Raw genomic sequence first — 8,074 nt, 5'->3', positions numbered from 1 at the left:
GCACCGGCCCCGCCGCGGGGGGGAGCGCGGCGGCGGCGGCACCGGGGCACCGGCACGGCCTGCGCCCGGGGCTGCCCCACACCTCCGGCACCGGCAGCCCCCCACAGACAGCCCCGGGGATGGGCATCCCCCCGTACGCATTCCCCGGGGTGGGTACGCAGCCCTCTCACCCCCCACCCCCGCCGTAGCTGTACCCCCGAGGATGGACACCCGACAAAGTGAAGCATTCCCTACATCCTTCTTCCACAGCTACCCCTCAAAGGGTGGGCAGCCCCCTGGAGATGCCCCAAGGGATGGCATGGTTCGCATAGCTTCTCCTCAAGGACGCATCCCCCTTCCCCCCCCGTCCATAGCCACCCTCCTTGGTCCAGTAATTCCCCCAAATACTCCTTCTACCCAGTGCTGAGCAGACCACCCCCTCCCAGAGCCACCCCAAGGGCCAGGTATCGCATCCAGGGCCCGGCATCTTTCCCCAGCTACTTCCCAAGAGAGAGGCAGCCCTCCTAAAGGCTGGATATCCTACTGTGGCCACCCCCCAGGGGCTTGGCAGCACCCTTATAGCCATATCAAGGGGTAGTCAGTGCTCTCCCAGAGTCTGTGCATCTCTCTAACAGCCATCCCAAGGGATGGGCATCTCTTCTTCAAGGGCCAGGTGTTCTCCCCCAAAGGACCAGGCATCCCAATTAATACCTTTTCCCAAGAAAATTTACCCCCTCCTCCCCTCCCCACAAAAGCAGTGTGTCCACCCACCCCCAGTACTAGCTGCCCTCCCCAAAGGCCAGATATTCCCCCAGGCCATAGCTGGCAGCAAGAAGACACTCCATTCCTCCACAAGTGGTGCCCCATCCCCTGCCATGGGGAGCCAAGCCCAATACCCCAGAGTTGGAGGCCAGGAGCACAAAAACCCCATGCATGGGACACAGGAAGTGCAAAAGAGCCAGAGATAAATGGCACCCATAATTTGTGGGGTGGTTAGGATTGTTTCTCTGCCCATTTCACTCCCTTCTCAGCTCTTTATTGGATAGACCTGCCTTTGCTCCCACCAGGAAAGCTGCCCCAAGGAGCTGCTGAGGGCATCCGGAAAGGTTGGTGAATCAACATGGAGCAGCACCCAACCCATGTGCAATCCCCCCATCACTACCTTGGAGCAACACCAAAGATGCTCAACCTGGTGTTTTCCTCGCCAAAAACGGGGGATAGCCCAATAAATAAATGGAGTGCTGGGGCAGTTTCTCCATGCCCCCCAGTCACAGCCCCACCAGCCCGGCCTGCTGCTGCCGGGCTCTCCTGGGCCCTAGCGGCACGTAAAGGGTTTCTCCCTCGTCCAGCGATAGGCCTGTAGCATCTGGCGTGTCCCCAAATACAGAAGGGAAACAGCTATTCAGCACTTCTGCAGCCTGATTGCTATTAACAGCTCCACCATTCCCTTTCCCGGTGGACCTGCACTACCGCTGGGCAGCTGCAGCTTTTTATCAACTTAATATTTAAAATGTAAGTTGTCGTCCTCTTTTCCAGCATGGATGGTTCCCCCTCCCCATGTTCTCCATCGGCTCCCTATCTGTCATCATTGGTTTCCACCTGGGGCTCTCCCACCCCTGCCCTACACCCTGGGAAATGTCATCAATGTCCTCGGAAAAGTCATGGAATGGCCCATGGAGACCCGCTCAGTGTCTGCCAGGGCCTGGGGGTGCGCTGGCTCTGCCCCATCCCAGGGTATCAAGGGTTTCCCTGGGACATGGGCACCCAGCGCTACAGGACCAGCTTTCATGACCCCATCCTGGCTCACACACACTGGCACCAGGCTGCTGCACCACAGGAGCACCATGCAGGACAGGATCACTGCTGGCACCCCTGCCTGCTCCACACCATGCACCCCTGTTCCACTGCCCTCCCACTGCCACTGTGGTCCGCAGGGACCAGCTGTCCCCCAGGACCTGTGTGCCCCAGCAGCACTGTCACAGCGTGGTGACTTGCACCCCAAGCAAGAGGCCATAGGGCTAGGCAGATGCGCAGATGATTTGGGGATCCCAAGATCTGCAGCAGGAGCGACAGGGACAGATCCTGCCACGCCAGTGAGGATTGAAAACCCAACTGGAAAACGTCTGTGGGCAGGACGAGGCTCAGCCTGCCCTGCCCTGACGCCACAGAGATGAGCTTTGAGTCTCCCTGCAGGGCACGTACTTCTCCCGGAGCCACCAGAAAGGGGACTGGGAGCCCTGCAGGCCACCGGCTTGGGGGAGCAGGATGGGGAGCAGGGGCTCAGCTCGCACGCAGGGAGACTTCTCCTGCCGCTTCTTGCTGACCGGCTGTTTTATATCAAGGCGGGAGGGGGGATTTGCTGTTCTAGATGGTATTTTAATGGGCAGGCAGGCAGCTGGAGCCTGGGAGAAGCCTGCTTTACATTGTTTGGGGTTGTAACAAATAAATTCAATTAAAGGCAAATGGCTCCGCGCAGCCCCCACCCTGCACAGTGTCTCTGCAGCACTGGTGGCTGCGGGAGCCGCGGGTGCGAGGCGGGAGCCCCACATAGGGGCTACCCGGGGCTCTGCCCACCCTCGCCCCTCGGCCCCGCCACAGGGAGATGTCAGGGTGAGCTGGCAGGATGCGGTGGGAGCTGGGAAGCGCAGGGCACCGCACCCACAGAGTACCCACAGAGAGGATGGAGTGTCCGGGGAGTCCACCCTGTCCCCTGTCCCCACACTGCGTGTCCCACCCCGTTGAGCAAAGGAGATGTGAAAATCCCTGTGGCAGGAGCCCCGCCACAGCGAGCACTCCTCAGGAAGGGCAGCCCAGGACAACAGCCGCAGCGGGCAGCAGCATCCTCCGGGCAAGCAGAGACTGGGCAGAGGCTGGGGCGTGGAACTGAGCTTTGCATGGCCACCATGCAGCCCCAGAGCCCCATGGCCGGGGGGAGAAGCAGAGGGGACTTGGCAGGGACATGCCAGAGCCTCAGCACGCTGTAAACAGCCGCCGCCGCAGCAGCAACTCCTCTGCCGGGAGCCAGCGCCGGGCGTTAGTTAGCTGGAAACCAGATGGTGCTCTCCCAACCACCGGCACAGCCCGCTGGCCACGGCCCGGAGCCAGGCCCAGGCTCTCAGGGACCCCAGCGCTGCACAGCACCCAGCATTGGGACCCCATCGAGGTGCACGGAGAGCTGGGGGCGCAGGGAAGGCCCCACAGATGGACAGGGAGTGTCAGTGCGTCCCCGGCCCCATTGCTCCCTCAGCCAGTACCGTGTGTATCCCAAGGCATGATGTGTCGCAAGGGATGGAGAAGGAAGGCAGAATCCACAGATTGGAGATAGGGTGTTAACGTCCCTCAAAACACCCATGCATCTCTGTGTGCCACAACGTGCCTCAGTTTCCCTGTGTCTCCCAAACAGCAGGGAACAACCAACAGCTGGTCCACAGGTCAGAGTCCACCTCATCCCCCCAGATAAGGATAAGATAGGGAAGAGATAAAGCCCCATCTCCGAGGCCGGGGAAAGCCTGAGCAGTCCCTGGCACATCACACCTGGTAACTCTCCATGGGAAATACAACATGGAATACAGAGAGCAAGTCCCCATCCCAGCACCACCAGCAGGACCTGGCGCTCCAAGCTCTTCCCCACTCTCCAGCGGTCTTGGGAGCAGGTGCACCAAAGGGCCATAGTGGACCAGTCCCAGCCCTGGGACTTTAGGGGGGTCTGCAGCAAGAAGACAAACAGCCGGGGCTGGGGAGGGGCCGGGGGGAAGGACGGCATCCCTGGTAGCCATGGCGGGGGTCCTGTGGTGTTTACAGAGCTTAAAACCCGCCTAAGCCCCGCAAGGCCACGGCGCACAATAGTGTGTGGACGTGGTGACACCGGCCGTCCCCACACCACCTTGGAAGACAGAGAGCCCTGCCACCCACCGCCAGCACCGGGATTAATTATGATAATGTAGTTCTTTCCCCCTTTGTCACCCTAATGAATGGGCCCCTTTAGGATTTTAAGGCCTTTGTTTGGTGCCTCTTTACTGTGGTATTGTAGGATGGGGACTAGCAGGTGGCAGGTCCCCAAACAGCCCCTTTTGTCTCCTTTGGGGGCTGTTTTGTGGTGGGGTTGGGGAGGGGGATGCAAGGATGCAGGAGCGGGGGTGTGCTGCAAGGGAGCTCCTGGACAGAACCGTAGCACCCGTGCCATCGCTGTGGGGCCGTGGCACCCCACGCTGTGCATCGTGGCATTGGGGATCGCCGGCTCTGGCCATGCCCCAAGCCACCCGTGCCCGGGCCTGCTCGGTGGGCAGATGCAGGGAGCCACCGTCTGAGCCCCTGCCTTGATCTTTTACTGCCTGGGCAAATCAATTACCCAGCAGAAAAGTCTCTAAATCCCACCATAAAACCCGTTTAGCAGCCGCGGTGGCGCTCGCCAGGCCCTGGGCAAACCTCGCCCTGTGCCGGCACGGAGCTGGAGCGATTTTCCGCGGGGACAGTGCGTAACTGCTGCCAGGGAAGGTCGGGCTGCAGGCGCAGCTGCACAACAACTCCCCACTCCCAGGAGGCAGATGAGGGCTCCCCAGGAGTCCTGGCTGTGCTCAGACCCTGCCAAGGCCTCCACAGCTCCTTGCCCTTCTGCACCAGCCTGTCCCCCTCCATATCCCCTGTGCGTGGGAGCAGCTGGGGATGTGACAGCACTGGGCATGGCACTGGGGACCGGGGACAGACAGCTGAGGTGGCACAGAGGCACAGGGAGCAGGAACAAGGCAGGGCACAGAGACCCTGGAATGGCAATGACTTGTGCCAGCGTGGATCCATGGGCTTTGTGTCAGGGCCATTGACTGTGCTCATGGTGCCACCAGAGTTGTGATGATGGAGTCTTGTTTCCTCCTATGCAGACACATAGAAGCATCTTTAATACCAATGCCAGCACAGGGACGACACCAATACAGGGGCCTGGGGATGGTTACTGTCCCCCTGATTGCAGGCTGGACTGGGTGATTCCTTCAGGATTGCCCAGGAGCACTGGCGACACTGCATAGTTCCGCCTGGGGGCATTGTCATGTGCCAGGCATTGGGGATCCCTCTGCTGTGCTGTACCTTCTGGCACAGGAGACCCCGGCTGCCATGTCCCCCTGGGCAGAGGGGCTCCATGAGGAGGGGCGAGATCTTGGCCAGGCACTGCCGGGGGCTGCAAACTGGTGAGCAGCGGGGTGGTAAAACGGTGACAAGTAATTGGTGTCCCGGCCAGTCCTTTCATGCCGACGCCGTTTTATGGGTGAGGAAATTGCTTGTGAGTCAGGAACACAGGAGACAAATTTAGGAAGTGCTCTCTGAATGTGCCGGGGTCAGGCGCCGAGGCCGAGTGCTTGAAACCTGGGTGGCCTCGCCGCTCGCCCCGCGTTCCCCCCCCCCCCCCCGGCTCCTCGGCATGGGAAAGCAGACCTTTTATCTTATCACTGCTCTTCCGCCGCCCCGGCCTCCCCCGCACGGCCCCCTCCCGGCACAGCCGCTCGCGCAGCAGACACAATGCGCGGTGGCGGCCAAACGCGCACCCGTGACCCTCCGGGAGTGCCTGGCACAGGGGGCTGCTCCCACCCGCCTGCCAAAGGGCTCAGGATCCTTTGCATCACTCCGCATTCCCTTGTCCAACGGCACCTTGCTGGCCAGAGGGCTGACACAAGGCACCGTGGGATGAGGGGACATGGCATCCTGCCCCTTCTCGGGAACGAGCCCTGGCACAAGCTGCTGTGGCCCCAGGGATGCAGTGAAGGGGAAACCCTGGTGCAAAGGTCTCCTTATACCGTGGGGTGGCCGGTCCTCATCCTGCTGGCAAAGGTGCTGGAGCAGGCAGACCCCCCGTGCTGCAGTGTTGCACCCTATGCCAGCCTTCCCTACGTTCCCTCACATGCCAGGAAGTTAGGACTCCCTTTTTCTCCCTTTTAACTGGGAGGAAAGGCCCCAGCTCCACTGAGGTGCACCCGAGTACAGCTGCCGGCTACCTTGAGCGCGCAGCCCCCATCCCCGGCCGCGGCCGAGCCGCCGCATCGGGCGGTTTGGATGTATTTTTCTTGATCGCTGGCCAAGCACTCTCTCCTGCAAAGCAGCATGTTTCTCATTTTCTGTAGGTTTAACTCCAAATTAATTTGTAAGTGATCTAGGTTTCTTGTTCCCTGAAAGATACCTAATAGCGGGGGGAGAGCTCCTGCCAACCGAAACGTCTCAGCGGGTAAAGGAAAAGCAGGAAAAAGAATCCCAGGAACTGTGACCCCTGGTGGGTATTTAACAAGGTGTCAGGGCAAGGGATTTTCGGAGCCAACTAAGTGGATGTGACACCGGCCCCATGGGTCGGGATGTGGGGATGCTCCCGCCGCGGCAGAGTTTGCTGCTGCCAGATCTCATCCTGATCCAACCCTTGGGGGCAGCAGGAGCAGGGACGGATGCTCAGCACTACACTGCTTGCGCTGGCGGGTGCTGCGAGCCCCGAGGTGCGAGAAAAGCTGGGAGAACAGGAGATGTTTGGGGTTGGGGCGAGCCATCCCCAGCACGAGCCGGTGGAGGTGCCCTCTCTGGGGGACCAAGGGAACGTATTCATACTGGACAAGGGCTGCGGAAGCGCTGGCGCCTGCTGGGAGGCAGGGGAGGCCCCACAGGGTGGTGGTCCCCTGGGGCCGATGGGTGGTGGGAGGGGGCCAGCGAGCCCGCCGGGCGCCCCTGCCGCATGGGAAGCGGGCACGGTTTAATTGGGCGGGCGGCCGCTCGGCGGGGCCGGCTGCTGGCAGGCGGACACAAGCTCTTTTGTCTCCGCTCTCGCTCCCGGCACCGGCTGGGGCTGGCAGGGCCCGGAGCGGTGCAGCCACTGAGAGCCGAGCTCGCCACCGGGGCAAGCAGCCAAACCCACCCCGGCTCCTCGGGCTGTCACAGGCCCTCACTGCACGCGAGGAAGTGTTCAGGTGGCCAGCGAGGCTTCCTGGCTGGTGAGGGGTTAGGAAACGTGTGGCAATCCGCGGCAAAGTGTCCTGCAGTTCTCCCCGTGCCTCCTTCTTGCCAGGAACAGGCGAGACCCCTGCCCTCCCTGCTGACTGGGCCCCTGAGCTTCGTGGCCAGGGATTCTGGGGCAACAGGCGTGTGAAAGCACCCTGGCTTTTGCTCTCCAAGGTGGGATCTACAAGAGGATGCCAAGGAGGAATCCCTAGTGAGAGCAGCCACTGCTTTTGGATCCTCGTTCCTCTTGCATCCCTCCTGTCCCTCAGCTCCACTCAGATCCTTTCTGCGGAGTGGGGTCACCAGCCAGGGGCTGTGCCTCTCCTCCCTTCCCCTGCACCCTCCTGGCATGGTGGCTCTCCAACCCCACAGTGACATCCATGAGGGTGGATGATGACAGGGCTGAGGAATAAGGGGCAGACCCCCACCACGTGCATCCTTCACTGCCTGTTCTCCCAGGGCCATTCCCAGGAGTCTCCTCTCCCAGAAGTCTCTTGCTACAGGAAGAACAGGGGCTATGAAGACTGGAAAGGACATCATGGTGAGAGCATTGAAGAGTGATCGCCAGGTGATGGGGTGCATGGTCTGGCCACCATCCAGAGCAGACTGACTCCTCACAGAGCAGTCCCAGCCCCTTGCATGGAGGGAGCATGGCTGGGGCGGCGGGGTGCGTTACAGCCAGCTGTGGATCAGCAGTGGCTGCAAGCAGAGCGCGGCCAAATCCCTTCTTCCCGGCATCCGGTACCAACCACCCCCTTTGCAGAAAGGCCCAAGCAGGGGAAGATGTTGCTGTTGCTCAATGACCCTGTGAGGGCCTGGGTCCTTCCTGGCGCCGCTGGAAATGGCTGAGTGACGTGGCTGAGTTGCCAACCCAAAGAGCATTATCACCATGGTGAGCAATGTCTCATGGATGGAACAGACTGGCCAGGTTTGCCTCCTCAAGTCTCTCAACCCATCACCAGGGGATTCATGGCTTTCCTTGTCTGGGAACACAGCTGGATGCTTTGGGGAACCCTGGTGCTGGGGTGGAGATCAGAAGGAAGGGGCTGCGAGGCCATTACCCACTGACCATCACACCCGTCACCACTGCTGGGTTTGCTGGTGTTGCCGGTTGGTTGCTCCTCACCATCCCCTC

This window comes from Vidua chalybeata, chromosome 9 (genome assembly GCF_026979565.1).
Source record: "Vidua chalybeata isolate OUT-0048 chromosome 9, bVidCha1 merged haplotype, whole genome shotgun sequence".
NCBI classification, from domain to species: Eukaryota; Metazoa; Chordata; class Aves; order Passeriformes; family Viduidae; genus Vidua; species Vidua chalybeata.
The sequence above is the reverse complement of the archived record's forward strand: the minus strand, read 5'-3'. Positions refer to the sequence as shown.